This window comes from Rhipicephalus sanguineus, chromosome 1 (genome assembly GCF_013339695.2).
Source record: "Rhipicephalus sanguineus isolate Rsan-2018 chromosome 1, BIME_Rsan_1.4, whole genome shotgun sequence".
Classification (NCBI taxonomy): Eukaryota; Metazoa; Arthropoda; class Arachnida; order Ixodida; family Ixodidae; genus Rhipicephalus; species Rhipicephalus sanguineus.
The window spans coordinates 133,931,570-133,953,385 of record NC_051176.1 but is presented as its reverse complement, the minus strand read 5'-3'; positions in this window follow the sequence as shown (position 1 = coordinate 133,953,385).

Sequence of the window (21,816 nt, the reverse complement as noted above, 5' to 3'; positions counted from 1 at the left end):
GAGTGTCCGCGCGGATATCCACACATCCCAGAAGTCAGAACAAACAAACAAACAAACAAACAAACAAACAAACAAACAAACAAACAAACAAACAAACAAATGAATGAACAGACAAACAAACAGACAGACAGACAGACAGACAGACAGACAGACAGACAGACAGACAGACAGACAGACAGACAGACAGACAGACAGACAGACAGACAGACAGACAGACAGACAGACAGACAGACAGACAGACAGACAGATATGAAAAGTTCTTCGGTGTAATTTGATCATAAAGAAACGCGGTGTTTTTACTTTCTAAAATGCGAAAATGTTTGAGGCCCGTGTACTTAGATTTAAGTGTACGTTAAATAACCCCAGGTCGTCGAAATTTCCGGACCCCTCCACTACGGCCCCTCTCATAATCATATCGTGGCTTTGGGACGTTAAACCCCAGATATTATTATAATTATTACTTTCTAAAATTAATGGTTATTTGATGTTAATTTTACTAAGAGTTTTCAAAGAAAATATCACTAGAACAAGCGTAGCCATGCCAAAAGCGCGAATCACCATTGTTAGGGTTGTTTTGGCATCGTTGCACGCTTCATTAACTGCTGTGTTTAACGTCCCAAAACCACGATAAGATTATGAGGGACGTCGTAGTCGAGGGCTCCGGAAATTTCGACCACCTGGGTTTCATTTAACGTGCACCTAAATATAAGTACACGGGTCTCAAAGATTTTCACCTCCATCGAAAATGCGGCCGCCGCGACCGGAATTCGATCCCGCTTCCTTCGGGTGAGCAGTCGAGCACCATAACCGCTGCACCACTGGGGCGGGTATCGTTACACGCTTCAGTACGGCAGCTGGGAAGCAGGGGGAGAGATTTAAAGCTACATGCGTGTGGCTATGTATACTATAGAACATATGAAAAATGGCTGTTCGAACCGTCTGCATGGCTACCCGCAATTGAAGCTCACTTTCTTAATCCCTTGCTTTAGTGTCGGCGTTACGCGAAAAATATAGAAAGTGACGAACAAGTTAACGCGCACTCACTGGTTTCTGTCTGGCAATTAGAATGAGTGGTATGCAGACAATTCTCACTGCCACTACAATGTGAGCACTTATGACGATCTACCAATGATTGCAAATAAGAATCACTTTGGCTCTTGCTTCGGTCACTCTTTTCCAGCTCGATTTTTGGCGATGGACAAAGATTTTTGGCAATGGGCCTTTGTAGACGCCACTAAACATTATTAACTTTAACGACAGAGGAGACCTGTGTTCAGGCGTAGCAACCACTCACGATTACCAGTTTATGAGGACGCTACACTGTAGGTACGCACCATTGTTGTGCTTTCATTGTTTAGAAGAGCAGCGCATTGGGGCAAGTACAGTTGAGAGCAGCGCGAAGGACAACGACCAGGAGCCGGGTTTGTCACATCGCTGTCTCTGTCGTTGGCGCTTGCGCTGATCTCCGCCGTGACGCTTTTAGTTGTCAGGGAACCTCGTTATCAGATCGAAGGCCCCTCTTGTCATCGCCTCCTTGACAAACTATGCTAGAAGCCACAGGCTGATAATTTTTCTTTCACGACCGACAGAACAGGGTAGGCGCTTGAGTGGAGCAAGGCGTGCATACTTTATTGTTAAACTACAGCGTGCACAAAAGAAGGACCACAGGCAAGTTAAGAAGTGTGGCAAAAATACTGTTCACAAATTTGTAACTTTTCCTCATACAAGAGCAGGAGCACCCAGACCTAAGAGGGCTCGCGTTATTTTCTCGGAGGCTGGCGACTGTGGTAACCGTTTTGATGGTGTCAGGTGCACAGCAGTAGAGAATGCACCCGTTCTCGCACTGGGAAGCTTCTTGAGAGTATAGGGGGTGTGCATGGGCTCATAACCGCCAGTAAACGTTGCAATGGGTGTCAAATCGCTGCTGAATATATGGGAGCCCCTGCGCGGCACCTGCTTGCCTGAATACCTGCTGTTTTAAAGACGATAGTCTTTCTTGGGGAACTTAAACGCAGAAATTTTGGTCTGTCTTTCTGTCTGTCTGTTTTTCTGTTTGTCGGCACGTCACCCGATTCAGCCAACCGGCCAAAGTTGAACCACTTGCTTACCGCCCACCCATCTTGAACTGGTATGGCTGTTCATACTTGTGAACGTTGTCAATCAAAAAGTAAATATTACGCATATCTGAGGCGTAACATCATTAGATAAGTATTAGGTGGTGTGTTCCTTTAATAGAAAATACATAGATACGCAATTTTAAAGACCTTGATGGTATGCGTTTAACGTTGAGACAGTAACGCGTTTATTAAAAGATTGCCACAGCTGAAGCGATCAGCGGTCCAAGCCGAGCAAGCGCGAGCGCCAACAACAACCGTATTCGTCTTCTTTCCCAGGCGTTCTTGTCTGCGCCCTACCATGTTACAAATCACTCCCCCGCGGAAAAGGAGCCATCCTGGCGACCTAAGGAACAGGTACAACTGGTGGGTCATAATGCGGCTTCAGTCGATCGACGTGAACAGTCTCGCGACCGCGACGACGGCGGTCCGTAGATGATTGAACAGGCTCAATCATATAGTTAACTGGGGATGCTTGACGTAGGACGCGGTAGGGGCCTTCGTACTTAGGCAGTAGCTTTGTGGAAAGGCCAGGAGCGGAGGAGGGAACGCGAAGCCACACCAACGTTCCAGGCGAATACGACTGAGGAGGCAGGTTTTCGTCGTGACGGTCCTTCTGGCCCTACTCGCCCTACAATGTTACAACCCTAGTTTCTTAAGGTGCGCTGAAAATGCGACTGCGCTGAAACTTGTCTTCCTCCGTGCCCTCTGCACAAGCTCATGTTGTGTTTCGGTTTCGGTTCAGTATTGCATTGTACGAATGACAGGGGGCGCCGCTCTGGCATTCCTGTTTTACCCAGGCGACGTGTAAGTAAGAGAGTTTGTGGAGAATACTCGTTGAGTGCGGACGTTTCTTCTCCTTCGGTGCATCGCGCCAAACAGCGTGTTCGGGCTGGCCGGCGTCCCCGCCGGTCGCGTTGGTCACCGCCGGTCTTCGCCTGCCGCTGCACCGGGACTACCAGCCCGCAACACAGCACTCATGTTTCCCGACGTATTGCCAGATGGCGTCCATATCTCACGCAGCGCCTCTTCTATCGTCTTTAGACGACATTTGCAGCGAAGCACGCAGATACGCGGCCAATTTTTTTTATTCGATATAGTTATGAGAGACACCGTAGCGGAGGGCTCCGGAAATTTCGACCACCTGGGGTTCTCTAACGTGCACTAACATCGCACAGTACACGGGCCTCTAGCATTTCACCTCCATCGAAATGCGACCGACGCGGTCGGGGTCGAACCCGCGTCTTTCGAGTCAGCAGCCGAACACAATAACCTCTGTACTAGCGCGGCTGCTAAAATGAAAAAAAAAAAAGGTCTACGTGAATTGTGGTGACTGCCATTCGAGTGTGCAGATTGCCAGACTCTGCATAAAAAGTAATTTCCGCAGTTTCGCACGAAATCGTCATCGTTACGTCGTCGACTCCATGCGAATCTGGAGTTGGGAAAGCAAATGCGTAGTTTGGAGCCCGTCTTCAAAATGATCTATCAGGGCAAATAAAGTATCACTTGAAAAACTCCTGCCATACTTATACTCTCGAACAAATATTTCACAATGCAAGTGCGAAGCTTGCACGAAAAAAAAAAACAAAAAAAACACCTATATGACGTCAACCTCACCATCTCCCCTCGCTTTTCGTCATGTTGCAACTATCACCAATAGCACGACATAACGATGATGCGGATTTATAGTGTACCACCGGCATCGAGACGTTCAGCTGTTGCAGAGGCAAATAATTATAAGGAAGCTGATCATGCATGAATCGTGTGGCACCTGCTCACATGGCCGTGCTGGCTTTGGCGGTGCCGTCGTGACGGAATGGAGGGCGACGGTTTAGTGTTGTAATAGGCGCACGTTTCCGCGTCTGTTTCACTTTCGAAGGCCGCCTAACTGTGAAATATCTGTTCGAGGAGCTCTTGCGCATTGTTTCTTACTAAGAATTTCCTCGCTCTTCTAATCATTTCGAGGAAGGGCTCCAAGCTTGTATTTTGCTTTAACCACATACGATCACTGATTAAAAAGCTAATTAACGCAGGTTTTTTCCTTTTTGCGTAAAAAATTACGCAGGTTATTATTTATCCATAGGCTACCATTATATACACCTGAGTGGTATCAGTAACGTCACGATGATTTATATGTCTGTTTATTCGCAACAAACGCATGCCGCTCGCCAGACTGTGTTCCGTCGATTACTGGACTAGATGATTTATACGGCTCTAATTTTGAAAATTTGATGAAGCAGAAAAAAAAGGAATAAAGAAAGAACAGCAACCGTACTTTAAATTAACCCTGATGCTGCTTGTTGCCGCCAAACTAGTGCCACGTCTTGCGGACACTGATTAGATTCTTTTGTGAAGTTCGAACAGCGGCGAAACGAAGAGGCGACAGGAAAATTCCCACTTGAAAAGACGAACAGGGAACGGAAAAGGGACATTTCCACAAGAGAGCTTGTCATTTCCAGGCCCTACCGAAGTCCCTGAAGAAGATAAGTTCTCGTTTCGAAATGTTCGCTGTATTGTCTGAAGCCTTCTTCGTTTGCCCATTGTTGTTGCAGAACAAATGCTGAAACGAAGTAGTTTTAGTCATAATCGCAGACTAGCAACATTGAATAGTATCAGCGGGAAAGCTGTCCCTGTGAAGTGCTGGTTAGGCTTTAGTGCCACTGAATTGCTCGCTTTTTTTAATTGAAATAAAAAAAAAAACGAATGAAGGAGTTGTCGCCATTTCTTGGCGATGGCTACCGCTTTCCACTTGGTTGTTCAATAAAAATAAATTTTTAGGAAAAAATTATATATACACAGTCCTGCACTTGGTGTGAGTTCAAAAGTTCTCATTTTGACACCGCTTACACACAAGCAAGATACACACTTTCGATGTACTTCACTCAACACTCATCACAAATATTAGTGTCTTCAAAAAGACACTGAAGCACTTCCATTGCTTTGCGATTTATTTTTGATGACCAAGGGCATCTTATTTTCGCTAATGAAAAATTTCGCTCTGAGTCCAGTAAGTGGAGCTCCCGTTAAAATTGCTGTCCATGTGTGGCATGTTTATGGCAGCAAAATAACAGATGGTGCACATCCTCGTCATCACGACCGCATGAACATGTTGAAGATGTCGCACGCTGAATTCGGAATAAAAAGCGCTTTGTCATCAAACGTTTACGGAAGCTATCGTTATAGCTTCCGTGTTATCTCTGGCAGTGGATTGACAGTTTGTTATTTTCTGAACGCCACAACGTCATATGAAGTTTCCACGAATCTGTGGTTCTTTTTAAAAGCAAAGATCGTGAAAAAGAGATTTAAAACCAAATACAAAAAGTGCGTTTCGTTAATTTATTTGCTGCAAATATGATCCTAAATTGTATTTACAGGAAGCGACAGATGCTTTCGTCACAGTTTTTGTTCTGAAGAATCTGACCAGCGCGTTTTATATCTTATCACATGATTAAAGGGACAATTGGTTTAGAAAGGTAAAGTGTTATTTCAAAACTCCATCATAGTTAAGTATGAAAATGTTTATTTTTAGAGGAGAAAACGAAGGCTAAAGCGTTGTAATTTCACTCCGATAATTTAGCGCTGGTTCACCTAATGTAGCGTCACACATTTCAAGGTATTTGATTCCATTTTATCTATTTTAACCCGGGAAAAGCTCTCGAAACATGCTAACTTCATGATTGTGTTAAATCTATAGAATTCATTGTAATCCTTCATTGCGGCGTATAGTTAACCGTCCTGAGACATTTGTCTCTTTCAATGACGTATTTATGTGCTATGTAGAGAAAGGTACTGTTAGAAGATAACTACAAGGGCATTTAGGCCTCGATAGACGCCGTCAAAATCCGTTACGCCATGGCTTTACGATATTACGACATTACGACAGGAAAGGCGTTGGTATCTCTCGTCTGTCGTTCGCTTTTGCTTTTTGTTTTGTTTCCCGTGTCGTCTAGATTTCTCTCACGGTACAGCAGTGGCGTAAGTTACAAGTATGGCAGGTCTTAATATCGCTATTAAGGCACAGACAGCGTCAAACGACGTGCGTGACATTACTGTGAATCGAGACGCAACTCCGCGGGTGGATTTGCATACAGTACGCGCGGTACGGTGAGCTGTCCAGGCTGCTTAGAGTAGCGGCACCGAGTTCTGAAGATTCATCCGGCCCATTCACAAGTGACAGGTTGTTAAGAGAGCGCGCACGTCGATTTCTGTCTTTGGCTGTGTGCGGAAACGTCCCCACTAGCCCGCGTTTATAGCAGCTGCTCAATGCGCGAAGGCTGCCGGTTTCGGCGAGAAGCCGAACTCTGGTCACGCAATGTGCCTTCACGCGGAAACTATCGTCGCCGTCTAGACGCGGAGGCTGCGTGGCGGCATACCTTGAGAGCCATATCGCACGCGATGCCTGCGAATCCTTTCCGGACGCGCCTTGCTATAAGGTCGCATACACATGCGACGCGAGTGTAGCTTGTAGCGCGCTGCATTGTAACGAGGTATATAGTTTCGCGCTTTCTACAGCACCCACTCTGCGCCCCTTTCCTTCTTTCAGACTGCACTTTCCGCAGGCTGGACGAGATTAGCATCGGTTATAAAATCCCCCCCCTCCCCCCAAACACCGTGCTCTCTACCGTGCCGTGCTCTTCTCCCGTCCAGCTCATTGGGGGAAAATGCTTACGAGGAAATACTTGCAGGGCTTGCCAGCCGGCGGCCAAGCGATAGCGTCGATTGAGGTATAAGCAGCTCAGAAGCAAGACATTTCGTATACAAGACAGGTATAACGACAACAGGAGGAGCGGCAGGAACGACAACAGCAAACAGAAAAGTTACACGGTTTTGTCGGTACCGTTCGAAATCATATTTGCGGTCTCTTTCTCATTCCTTTCGCATCAGGGGTTTGATTACACTTGGACCTGAATTCGTCTAATGTTTCTTCTATTATAGAATGAGAGGTCAGCGCATGCGTGAGCACTCGAAGGGCCTCGAATCACTTTCCATCACTTGGGGGCAGCAAAGGTTTGCGTTAAGATTTGGATAAGCTTTTATTTGCTATAAGGTAAACCTACACCTTCGCGAGGTCTTCGCGCATGAAAATGGATCTTTGGGCATTTTAATCCTGTTTCGAAGATTAAAATAGCGTATTTTCTCCTCTCATAACATCCGCATGAAAGCCCGGTGCGCTGCCACATGCACGAAGACAGAGCTATGCAGCACATTCTGAATTCCATTCAAGGCGCGTTTAATGCGACAAAATTATTACGCATTGCATATGAATTACGAAGTAACTATTTCGACATTGTATATCTTCTCAGCCAGGCCCCTGACATTCTGCTTCTGCGATTGAATACAACATTATGATTTTACTGGAACAACAGTCAAATGTTCGAAGTTGCCTCTCCTGTGCCACTCTGTCCGCTTTTTTCTAATTGCGCTACTTACGCTGGGCGCCTTAGTCGACCAACCTGCCCATAGGTCGGTGAACTCACTCTTGATTCGACTCACTCAGACTCACTCAGGCTCAGATCGAGCCGTGAGTCTGAGTCAGAGTGAGTTAGGCTGAGTAATATTTTTTTGAGTCTGAGTCCGAATGAGTCCGGTTGAGAAAAATTTCAGTGAGTCTGAGTCCGAGTGGGTCTCACTGAGGTAAACTTTGGTGAACTTGAGTCCGAGTGAGCCCTAAGGGCAAAATATATTTCATAAGTGAGTCCGAGTGAGCTCCACATTTTTTTGCCGACGTATGGTCCTATCTACTGAACTTCAGCATTACTATCAGCCTTATGATGACCCACGTTTATACCCACGTCTACTCACACATACTTCAAAGCACTAGCGTTCATACGCCATCTCAATATTTATTGATCGGAGGTGTGAGTACGGAGGGGGCGAGGGGAGGGGGTTTGACCTCCCTCTGGCAAAATCTTTCATTGGAAGTTCTTGATAAAATATCCCGTATTAGTCATCTCTTTCGATAAAAATGTCCTTATGGCATTGTAACCATCGATAACTCGTATTTGAAGGTATGAGATGAAAAAGTGCCAAGTTGAACACGTTATATGAGATATTGATGTTAATGAGCATTGACACTATGGTCGAAAGAGTAAATTATACGCTAATGGACTCATGAGTCGACTCACTCAGGCTTACTCAGACTCAGATCGTGCCGTGAGTCAGTAATAGTGAGTCCGAGTGAGTCCGGTTAAAAAACATTTCAGTGTGCAGCCAAATACTAGACCCCGTTTCACCTAACTAGAAAGAAGGTGAAAAGTTTATTGGTAAGATAAATGAGAACAACATGACATTAATTGTTCGTGTTCGTCTTGAGTTACTAATAGTTTCTTTTCTTTGAAATTGTATTAGTCAATGAATAAGTTAAGCTTAATTACGCAATCTTTGCAATATTTATTCTAGAGAAAAAGCTCTATTTGAGAAGTTGTTCAGTGAACTCAGAAACGTACAAAGAAGTTGTTTTCGTCACGTTATCATTACAGCGTTTTCTTCTTCTTCTTTTTTTTGGAGGGCTCTGAATAAAGCATGTGAAACAGAAAATAACTGACGTAACTGCACTCTTGAGCATATTCATAGCAGCGCTATATCAATCATGTTTCTGTAATTGGAAGTCCACGAGTATAACTACAAGAGAAGCGAGAAAAACAATAAAGCGATCATCAGCACTTTCAGTGTTAAGACCGAAATACGGCATGGTACCAAACAATAAGAAATGGGTGGATAATAGACTACTCGCATGTAACACCCTCCTCAGCTTTGTTTACGACCGGCGAGTGGACTTCATTATTTCCAATCCTGACTGAAATCCAATCCAGCTGCTACAGAGCACCGTTGCGTCTGTTATTTCTTACTAAAACGGAAAAAGAAAAAAAAGAGCAGAAAAGACAGGAAAAAATACGTTATCGATATCGTAGCCAAAACATCATTGGCGGTTTTGAGCGCACTCCATAATTTCGTCGACCATACTTCTTATTTCATAAAATGGGTATTATTTTACAGGATTTAACTTGAGTATGTAAGTAGCTAGCTAATCGATCTTTTAAGAGATTGGTTAACACAAGGCGATTGTGCAGAAAATATTCCGCTGGTCTCATTAGTATCAGCTGCACCGCTTGAAAATAAATGATTTTCAAGCTTTTTTTTTTATATTTACGTGAAACACATGTTTGAACGAAATCTTGAGTAACAAGGTATAGAGTACTTGCGTAATCAAACTACATATAACTTCGCGTCTTAATACCGGCATGTGTGCACGGTCTTCCGAATAACACTAACCGAGCTGAAAGAAGAAACAAAAGCTGGTACCTGGTTAACTTTTGTGCACTCCTTATTCGAATAATTAAAGTGGAATCTGATGACGTTGTTTATGATAGGAAAGCTGTTGCCGTGCCCTAAAGAATGCTATTCAGTCGTTTCGGGTGCGAACCTATCCTGTTTAGTTATTATTGCTTTACTGCGCGTTATTCGCAGCGCGCGAAAAACAATAACTGCGCCGCATGGCTATATAGGCGCCAAGCGCGCAACAACTCTAGTGATGCGAACAACACAGACAGCTTGCCACATCCGTTTTTCTTTTTCTTTCGCGTCGGGCCAAAGTTAGTTTCCTTCAAAACCACTGTTGGGGCAATATGACGCTGCATACAGCACGCGGTCGCGTAATCACGCGATACTTCAATTACTGCTCCTGCTGTGAGTCAAGCGTAAAAAAAAGGTCATTTAGCAGGACATATCACGGCTGAAAACGATTGAATGGGATGTTTTAGTACCCAATAGCAGTTCTGTCATAGAAAGTCGCGCCACTAATTGAAGTCATGAATCTTTAATTAATTTATGTTATTGCTTATGTTCAAGTGATCAGGCAAAATAACAAAGGTGGTTTAAGAGAACCGCATGTGGTATAGATGGCTTGCACTGAGGTTAGAGTGACCTAGAATAGGGGGAGTGTCCAAAGCGCCGGCTCCCGCGTGGGCCTTTTGCCGTGAACTCCCGCGCCGCGCCGCTGCTGCGCCGGACCCGTGGGCTTTCCGCGCTCGGGAAGCGCGCGGAAAGCGAGGGGCGTCTGCTACGCGCTGTAGCTTCTTGCGCCGCGTTTCCACACAGGGCACTTGAAGTCAACTTTTATAATGTGGTGCGGAATGGAGCTTACCCATCTTTAGGCGTTGTGTTAGTGCTGGGGCAACAACCGAATGCAAAAATCATGTGTCAAGCGGCATCAGCGTGGCCTAGTTCCGGTCACAGAGTTCGAGAACGTTGGTGCGTGTGTAAAAACGCGCAAAACGGACACGCACACGCAAAGAACGAAAACAAAAAACCTTATTCGCCCGAGTAATCGGGCAATAGCATCACACATGCTCCAATTAAGAGTAATAAAAAAAAGTAAATTGCACGCGCAGTCAGCTGAAATACTTGCGCGCAGTGACCGCTTCACACTACGAGCTTTTTACTCATGGTCGCCACTGGTTTGCTAGCCATACGCACACCGCTTTATTCGACAATTCATTATCCTCCACTAGCTCTTTATTATGGACGGAGCACACCGGGAAGACGCAAGGGAAACAAAAAAAGAAAGAAAAAAAGAGTAGAGACGGCCATATACGACCGCAATTCTGTTGGCTTATTTTTGCTTCTGAGCTAGCGTGCAACAAGGCTCACCGTGCGCAAACATTTGAAAGAAAAGCAATGCCAGGTAAGCTAACTTTATTCCACAAGATTTTGCATAAAAGGCGTAATATGGAAAATGCTTTACAAATATCCAGATTTCATGCAACAGGCGGTAATATATATATATATATATATATATATATATATATATATATATATATATATATATATATATATATATATATATATATATATATATATAAATATATAGAAAAAATGTTATGTTTTTCACTGTGACTAGTTTTCTTTCATATAATTAAACCAATAGCCAGGAACATTCTTTCGAAAACTATATATATATATATATATATATATATATATATATATATATATATATATATATATATATATATATATATATATATATATATATATATATTTATATATATATATATATATGTATATATATATATATATATATATATATATATATATATATATATATATATATATATATATATATATATATATATATATATATATATATATATATATATATATATATATATATATATATATATATAGCGTTCGCCCGTTTCAGAGACTTTACAAAAAGATGTGGACGAGTAGTTACATAAAATACAATTGTTTCCGTGGCAGTTGAGTGCGCGCCAACAGGGCACCCGACCCCAATTTCCCGCTCTGATGACCTCAATATAGCGTCCACCACAATTTCGTGCTGAAGCTCCGGAGTACTTAAATAGCGAGTCTGCATGGTCATCTCTTGAATAAATATAAAGAGATGACCAGACGGGTAAAGCAAGCCTCTTTTGTCCCGCAGACGCGTGCAATCAGATGCTCTGAACTGAGAATCATGTTTGTTTTCGGGCGATCGCTTGTAACGTGAAGTGAGGCATACACTATGATGCACTGTTGTCGTTTCATTTACTTTGATTTGTCTTGTTTTTTTAAGGTAGAGCCTTAGATGCCTCATCAAACAAGAAAATCGACCGTCGGCGTCCCGCGTAGCCAACACGAGTAATGCACAATATCATCACACGATGACGTCGACAGAACTTGTGACGTTACTATGACGTCATTCAACGTGACATCATATGATGACGCCATCACATGACACAGGTCGCTTTGCATTGTCTCCGTGATCGGGGGCCGGCAATGTACAGAGGCAATGTAAAAGCAGGTGAGGTGCAGAAAGCTTGCAGCCTTCGATCCTGTCGGCAGTCCGAAAGCCCGTTATGTACAGAAGAAAGCTTTCAGAGAGGGGCGAGGGAGGATCAATGCATCGACTGACGAAAAAGATGGCTTTCGTTTTCGAGTCATCTCAGGCGAATGCATGTTTTCTTTTCATGTAATTTTTTCGCATACATTTTACCTATGCGGTCAGTTCTTCAAAATGTATGGGTAAGTCTAAAATGTTTACATCGATACAGGTGACCACCACGTTTTTTTATAACCTGACGGAAACAAATCGTCAGACCACACATCGTCAGAATTATTTCTGGTTACAGAAAGCGGGTTTGCGTGCCACACACCATATCATTATTGTTAGTCGTTACGCAAATGGCAAGCATGCCAAGTTAATTATGCCATGACCTATCGGTCGTGTTGGGCATACGTACATTCGTGCCCCTCCATGCTAATTTTCGTGTATACAACGTGAACGAGACGCGAGTAATTTTTTACTTTTGGTACAGCGGCCACGCCGACTGACACATTCGGCTTCGCATGAAATGGCTTGAAACAGCAGAGCGCCGTAGGCAGCCTTGTAAAACAAATCGAATGCACGAAATAAAATATATGATATGAAGGGTGCAAACGTGTTAGCATGCATGAGCTAGTTACTATACGTGCATTATGTGCTACCCCGTTCTCCTGGTTATCTCCAGTTTATTCTTTCCTGCAGCAAGTTTTCGTTCGTCATTCCACACGAAAGTAAGTTAAGCGACTTTTCTCACTCTGAAGGGCGCGCAGGATGCGTTCCTCAAACAGCCGCGGAAGTGTGGACCAATGCGGTGACAAACCAGCTGAAAGGATATATACAAAATCCCCGTTTCACAACACACAAACTAACAAACGCGTTTTCTGTGTGATGAGTCGCTGATGTATTATGCTGCAGTGACGCAGTATTAAATATTGCCCAAATTTCCGCAATTTCAGCTAATAGCGGCCAAACTATCACGCGCGTAGCAGACGCTCGCCGCTTTGACGCGGCTTCCGCCGCGGAGAAAGCCCACGGGTCCGGCACGGCAGCGCCGCGGCGCGGAAGTTCACCGCAAAAGGCCCTCGCTCCTCCCATGTATTTTCGCGGCGCTTTGGACACTCCCCCTATTCTAGGTCACTCTACTGAGGTCATTGTGAAACCGCCATGTCCGAGGACCAACATGGTGGGACGGAAAGTTTGTGATGTCACGTAATGTTATCAGCACATTGCACGCAGGTGCTTTCGTCACTCATGCAAAGAGGCCAAAAACGTTCTAGCCGAGTCGTTATCACATTGAAGCAGGTTAACCACCACGTGATTATGCCGCCTTGACGTCATCAAAGCAGCCATATTGGAGTACCCATGACGTCACTTGGGATGACAATACAAGAGTCGCTGGTAATCATATATATATATATATATATATATATATATATATATATATATATATATATATATATATATATATATATATATATATATCAGTGGCGTAGCCAGGAATTTTGTTCGGGGGGGGCTCACGTTGCAGCGCGACCTCCTCATTGAATTTTTAGAGCGACTAAGTATATGAATAACATTTATTTATTTATTTATTTATTTATTTATTTATTTATTTATTTATTTATTTATTATATCCTCAAAGGTCCCATATGGGACTTTACATGAGGGGTGGGCGTCATAAAATGGCGGTATCGATGAAGGTGTATGTTAGGATGTGGTTGAGTCTGCTTACTGGATGGCATTTTTGAAGCGCGCAAAATCGCGGATGACTGCTGCTTCGTTCGGAAGGTCATTCCAGTCTCGGGTGGTGCGCAAAAAGAAGGGCTGCTGAAATGAGGTGGTGTGGGCACATGGCGGAATCACAGCATTTGGATGACTTGTGCGATGACCTCGATGGACCGGCTGGATGAGTAGGTTGTCACGCGGGGTTGAATAAAAGAATCTGTGAAAAAGGCAGAGACGTGCAATACGACGACGAAGAGCGAGGGTAGAAAGATCTAACTGGGATTTGAGGGCGGAGACGCTCGAGTAGCGGGAATAATCTGAAACAATGAATCTGGTTGCTCGGTTCTGTACTGACTCAGGTATTTCGATATGATTAGTTTGGTGGGGGTCAAAGACAGCAGCTGCATACTCAAGTTTTGGTCTGACAATGGTGTTATAAGCGAGTAGTTTAACGGAAGGTGGTGTCATGGAAATGTTACGGCGTGTGTACCCGAGAGCGCGGTTATCGGAGTGAATTATGTGATTTATATGGTCGCGCCAAGATAGGTTACTCGAAAGATGGACACGCAGGTATTTAATCGAGTCAGTAGCAGCTATATGACAGTTGTTGATTGTGTAAGTAGCTGGCGTGTGGTTTCGGCGACGATGGAAAGAAATTAGTAATGTTTTTTTCGCATTAAGGGACATCAACCAGGTGGTACACCACTGCTGAATGCGTGAGAGGTCATGCTGTAGAGAGGAGACATCGGTGGGGTTATTTATAGGGCGGTAGAGGACACAATCATCAGCAAAAAGACGGATGTTAGATTCAACGGAAAGCGGAATATCGTTAATGTATATTAGGAATAAAAGAGGCCCTAGGAAGATACCCTGGGGCACGCTGGACAAGACATGCGAGAGGTCGGAGGAGTGATCATTAACATGCACGAATTGTTTACGGTTTGTTAGGAATGCTTTAATCCAGTTAAAAACATGCCGATGAAGGTTTAGACGCGAGGTTTTTTGAAGGAGACGGGAGTGGGGTACCTTATCGAAGGCTTTTTCAAAATCTAAGAACAGTGTGTCAATTGGGATGTTACGGTCCATATGAAGGTGAATGTCGTGCAGGAATAATGTTAGTTGGGTCTCGCATGAGTGATCTTTACGAAAGCCATGTTGGTTTGGGTGAAAGAAGTTTACGGATGATAAAAATGCAGCAACATGAGAAAAAATGACGTGTTCCATGATCTTTGAACAAACACTAGTGAGCGAGATTGGTCGGTAGTAACCTGCAAATGAGCGGTCACCTTTCTTGAAGAACGGAAAGACCTTCCCAACTCTCCAGTCTAATGGGACTTCACCTGTGTCGGGTGACTGCTGAAAAATGATTGACAATATGGAACTACATACATGTTTAGTATTTTTCAGAATTTTGGCGTTTATGCCATCTATACCGCATGACGAAGAGTTCTTTAATTGGTTAATAACTTTTACAATTCCCTCTGAATTGAATGTAATCTTTGGCATTGGTGGAAAAGCAAAATGCGGAAAATCAGGAAGTTCGTTGTTAGGTTCGTTAGTAAAGACTGAACAAAATGCAGAGTTGACGGATGGAACGTCGCAGTCGGCAACAGGGGATCCAGTAGTGTCACAAAGAGAGACTGTGGTTTTGTCGTCCGGTTTCATATTTTCCAAAAGCGGCGTGGGTATGTACATGTATTACCATGTACATACATTGTCACTGGTATTACCATTAATATGTATTACCAGTGACAATTTGTATTAGATGCTGCAAATCACTTCTTGAATGCTGCCCTCTGTTAAGAACGAGTAAGAAATGTGTTTTTTCGTAAAAATATTATGTTGGCATGCCCGCAAAATCTTTCCAGGAATAACTGTCTTCAATCTTTTCAATATTTGTGTTTGTGTGTGTGTGTAACAGGTACGGCAAATATCACGTAAACTTCGGAACTGCATCAGCTTTGAACTGAAGAGGTGCCTGATAACAAAAAAATGAAGTCCACGAAATAACCAGGATTTTAATGCGGATTGTTTATGCAAAATGTTCATCTTTTTGCACAAATGATGCGGCCAGGGAAAAGCAAGAATGGGAAAGTACACCTCGAATACGGGCAAAATATAAGTCACCGGAAACAGTGCGCAGTATGCTTACGCAAAACTTCACAAATGTACATTTAAATATGCAATCAATAAACGGAACTAAGCAATGATCACTATACATAATGGCCAACTGATATGTCCTTGGGCCAAGCTGCTGTCTCGGACGCACCATGTAAACAGAACTATAAAGGAAGAGCGCAGAAATAACGAAAGAAACTACTTCAAAACTGTTTTAAAAGTGCGAACCACTATTGTGCACTCAATTTAAAGGAAGGTTGCCGCTTCTAGTTCAAAAAGCAATGAAGAACAAAAACGACAAATGAAAATAACAAACAGTGCTGTTAGTACGGCTTCCCAATAGTTGAATTTGTTTGGTAACGCCGCGTATGCCGACCTCTCAGTGAACAAGGTGAAGCTGTCGATTGGCTGGTAATGTCCACCTGATGCCCGTATTCTTATCTTTATATTAGGTCACAGTGTTAACTGCTAAAAGGTACAAAATCTTCACGGCTTTAAAAGGTGGTGAACAATAATATTGCGTCAGAATTACGGGCTCATTGACCTGAACTCTGGAACAGTAGTGTCTTTTCCTTTCGTTTGCGCTGATTTTTGTCCTGCTCGGTATCAAAGGACAACGTTGACCCGGCGAGGAAGCTTAGCGAAGCGGTCAATGACTTCCGACACGCTGATGTCGACATTTCTGTGGGCGTACAGAAGTGCCTGGCCAACCATGCGTTCCTCAGACATCGTGGAGCGTAAGTAGTTCTTAAGTAACCTCATGCTCGAAAACGTTCCCTCTGCGCTGGCAGTGGTCACTGGAAGGGTGACTAGAATCCGGAGTAGCTTGTACACATTCGCACAGAACCTGCTGTCGCAATGAGAGAGGGCATCGGTTCCTGTACCGGGGCCCTGGTTTGCTGCTTTGTTCGCCCACTTTGTCCACCATAGTCGCAGTTCTCCAAAACCAGCCCTCGTTTCGACGTCATGCGCAAAAACGGTCAGGAGATTTTCTGCTCCTTTCTCCCGATCATCTTGCATTGGTGGTATTGCGGATGATACAATTAATGAAAAGTCCTTTAGAAGTGTCCTGCGCTGTTCGAACCGTTGGTTTAACTGGGCTAGTACGTGGTTCATGAACGGAATGAACAGGGTTCTGCGAAAATATTCTTCCGCACTTTCGAATGCATTGCTCCCAAGGTTTTGCTTCCGGACACCGGCTCGACGGCTGGTGATCTCCACATTCAGTTTTTCTGCCAATGCCTGCATTTGTGCAAATATTTTTGAGAAAGAAACATTCGTGTTCTTGCGGTCACTTTCAATTGTCTGCTGTATCACTTCTATGTCGTCAATGGCAGCGCTCATGTCGATACTCCTCGTCTGCAGTTTCTTTGACAGTGGCAAAGTCAGTGCTAACACGTGTTCCGTCACATGCAGGCTTACAAGGAACGCTGGTGAAAAGAGTGCCAACATTAGACTGTTTGCCTGTACTGGACTTTCGCCATTTCCGTTAAACTTAGTCTCCTCTAGTGCTGCGATCAACGGCTTAAAGAGGCTCACAAATGAAAGCACTGCATCGTGCTTCTCGGCCCAGCGCGTTTCGCATAGTCCCAAAAGGCGCTGCCTTGTAGGCTCAGGACAGCTCAAACTTATCACTTTTCGCAAAACGTGTGAGCGGCTAGAAGATTTACGGAAAAAGGCTGACGTCGCCTTCAGAGTCCCAAAACAGTTTCGAATGTCTGTGATGGAGCATGCTGCACACACAACTAGATAAAGGGAGTGACACGCGCAGTGAATACATAGAGTGCGGCTGGATATTTCTCACGGACAGCAGCTTGAACACCATTCGTTTTGTCGGCCATCGAACTTGCACCACCGTAGCCTTGACCACGGAGATGCTGCGTGTTAATTCCCATTTCTATAAGGAGCCTTATGATGGTGTCGGCCAGGGCCCGGCCATTTGGTCGTGAATTGGCACAAAGCCTAAGAACACTTCTTCGATTCCGTTCGCATCCTTATTAAGGTACCTTGCACAAACAGTAAGCTGCTCGATACCCGCAACATCCGCCGTTTCATCAGCAAGTACGGAGAAGCAGCCTGCAGCGTTTACTTTTGCGACTAGGCTTTCCTTGATGATTGCAGCAGAGATTTCTATAATGTGGTTTTGTACATATAAACTAAAATATGAGGCCTTATTTGGGCAACTTTCCAAATGCTTTTTTTTTTTATCTGTGTCGCCACAATCCGCGCGCATGCGAAGCAGCTCTTTGAAGTTGCCTGTATTTGTAGAGTTGAATCCATGGGACCACTGTCTCTATGTCCACGGAGAGCCACACCTTGCCACCCGCAAAAGAGAACTGTCTCAACAATAGGCTGTAACTTCCTTCGGGTCTCTCTTATTTGAATTTGCCTGCCATGGTCCAGCTGATCAACAACACTGGGCACACATCCTGAGAAGGTTTGAAGAAAACTATCGGCTACCAGATGAGCGTCAGTGTGATATTTAGTGACTCCATGTGCACCGAAGACTTCGAGGGCGTGCTTCCACTTTTGAAATGGATTGGATACGAGGGCCTTAGTGCGCGCTGTTGGCCCTTGCCAATCTCACTTCTGCTAAAAAGGACACACATTCGGCAAAACGCACCCTCTTGAAGCGCTGAGAAGCTAAGCCATCGGTACCTGTCCAGCCAAGCCATGTAAACATTCGTTTCTGCTTAAAATCGTTCATAGACTTAAACATATAGCATGGCGGAGGAATCCAAGGAGAAGCTAGCAGTTGATGTTTTGTGTCATCATCCACTTTTGAGCCATCTGTGTAGAGCCCGATATCAAACTTGCTTCTGCTAACATTTTGAGGGTCATAAAAAGATACATAATTAAATAAATGATAATCAGGCTGAAGCCCAATAAATCCCACCACCCGGGTGACGCCGCTGGTTGGTGGTGTATGAGAGCACGAAAAATTTCGGGGGGGGCTGAAGCCCCATAAGCCCCCCCCCCTGGCTACGCCCCTGATATATATATATATATATATATATATATATATATATATATATATATATATATATATATATATACATATATATATATATATATATATATATATATATATTTTAAATATTTTAGCACTGAACGCCTAACAGACAAGTGTTGGCAAAACGTATAGAGGGCCGCCAATTAAAAGCTTTCCCCCAAACAGAATCTTTCTCAACCACCGCCACTCATGTCCACACGGTAGCTTGGACTTTGGTGTGTGTGACACGCAAATATTCTGACTTTTAGAGTCGTGGCTCCATTGTACGTCTTCCGGAGGCCCCAATAGTCGTTACCGTAGCATATTCGGACAACCATCGTGCATCTTAACGACGCATTATTATTTTTTTTTTTTCAGTAGGAGCCTTTTTGCTGTGAAAGGCATGCTTCTGTCCCAGTGTGAGTTGTGCGTTAGGGCAAGTCTGCGTATTGAAGTATTATTTTTAAGAGCGGAGCTGTTTAAGCTGAGTATTGGTCCCTGACGGGTGAAATGGAATTATCGTCATCATGAACCGACACGCGCTCTCTTCGTCCTCTTCGGTCCCAGAACACGTGCGCCGATTTGTCCGGTGAGCGATGCAATAACTCTGATGGGCGAGAGAACGAGTGCAGAGACAGAGAAAGAAAGAAAAAACGTAGAAGGAAAAAAAGAGAAATAGAGAAATTCTTGGCGAAATACTTTTCTTGGCGAGGCGGGGTTCGAACCCGCGTAACCACGATCCGAAGGCGAGCGTCGTAACCACTCGGCCATCCAGGCGCGCTAGCATAGCATAGCATAACCTTGTATAGTATAGTATAGCAAGGAGCTTGGGAAAGGGAAGTGAGCGCGAGAATGAGAAATGTGACGGCGAGGAGGAGGGAAAGGAGGAGGTGGAGAATAAAGCATAGCATAAAAAGAATCAGAAAAAGAGAAATAGAGAGAAAGAAGGAGAGAAACAGAGAATCAAATAAAGAGAGAGAAAGAGAGAGAGAGAGAGATAGACAGAAATAACAGAGAAACCAAAAAACAAAAAAACGAAGAGAAGAGAGAAAAAGAAAGAAAGGACGAAATAAAGAAAGCGAAAACTAAAGAGAAGCAAAGCAGGCCGTCCAGCTCCGCACTTCCTTCAGGCTTGGCACCACTATTGCGAAGCTGCCTTAATTTTTCTTTCGAGACTTCTTGCCACAGGCAGGTTGAAAAGCTCGAGAACCTATCCTCACTTACGGCAACTGACTTTTATTTTGGGGTTGCCTGCCTTCCTCTCGTTATCGTTGCCGACAAGTTGTTGACATACGCTTGTGTGATTTGCCACACATGCCTAAGTGCGGAGAAGGAGGTGACGTCAACGCTACGCTACAATACTTGGACTTGCTGAAAGCCTGGGTACATTCACACTCAGCTTCCTTCTAGTGCGCCTTGTCTGTTTTACTTGCGTATCCGAGATACACAAGAAGTGGTATAGAAGTCCCATATCGCGTGCCTCAATCACAGTTGTTTTATTCTGATAGCAATTATATGGACACTCTCGGCGGATTTTTGCCGTCGCCGTCATGTCCCGGGGATATATATAAGACGCAAAGAAAAACAATGCAGAAGAAATAAATTTTGAAGCACCCGACCGGGGATTCAACCCAGCGACCCCTCGCTCCCCAGCACGCTGCGTTAGAGAACTCAACCACACGCCATGCATGTGCCGGCGTAATAACGGCGAGCTATTTATATACACTATTTACCGCTGATGGTACGCAGATCTCGGAGGTGTTTGAGCGTGTTTTCTATCACGCAACGCTCCTACATTTTCTTTCAATTTGAATACTGCCCTTGAGACGCACACGAAATAGTAGCCCCTTTCTGTACCCACTCGTGATGTGGAACGAAAAGAAAAAAAAAAAAACACCGAGCACCATAGGCGTGCGCAGGGGGGGGGGGCAAAGTCGTCCTATTACATTGACTTAATAGGGAGGGGTTCGCTGCGATGAACCTTCGCCCGCTTTCGCCCCCCCCCCCCCCTACCTGAAGGGGAACCCTGCGCACACCTTGCGTCCGACACCCCCGCGTGGCAGGAGACGCAGAGGGGTGCACCTCAATTCAATATTGTGCACCTCAATTCAATATTCGACAAATCTGAACGTATCTAGCAGATGCCTTCAAAGCTGGCTTCACCAATATAAGTGTGCTAGCGCGGAGAAGCCCACTTCTGTAACTAAATTTTTACTGTACTTCACAGCGAAGCATGTTCCAAGCGTAGATCGGTAAAATCACTGATGAGTCGACTTACTCAGAATTTCTTCGACTCAGATAGACCCGTTCTTGATGATACCACTGTTGTTGATTGACTGTTTATGCTATATGGGGCGGTAGTGCGTAGAAGCTGCAACTATTTTATCTTTTGCTTTTTAAGGTGTCTGTTTTGGGAATCATGCGTGTGATTTTGCTTTGAAGATAAAGCTCGTGTAATGAACATTGGCTACACATTATTAAAGAACTTCAAGCTGCTCAAAATTAGTTTGCCGTGCTCCACTATGGTGCCTCTCAAAGCCGCTGTTTTCTCCCGGTTTAATTAATGTATTAATTAATTAATGACCCAGAATCTAATAAAGTCACAGTATGGTCAAGCTATTAAATTTCATCGAACAAGAAGGTTCCTCGTTGTGTGTAGCGTAAGGGTATATGTCTCAGATGTGTGTCTGTGGGATCTAATGCTATGTCTAATGAGTCATGACTTGAAATGTTTATTTACTGTGTTCGGAAAGTGCTGAGGGGCTCTTTAAAGCAACACACGCAAAATAAGAAAGAAATCTCCTCTTTTTCAGTCTTCCAAGTTGTTTGCGCATTTTAAGCAGAATCCGAAGGACGCGGGTTCGATCCCGGCCGTGGTGGTCTCATTTCCACGGGGGTGAAATGCTGCAGTCTCTTGTACTGCGCGACGTCAGTGCGCATTAAAGAAACCCCGGCAGTCGAAATTTTCCGGAGCCCTCCACTACGGTGTCTCTCATAACCTGAGTCGCTTTGGGACGTTAACCCCCATAAACCAATAATCTTAAGCA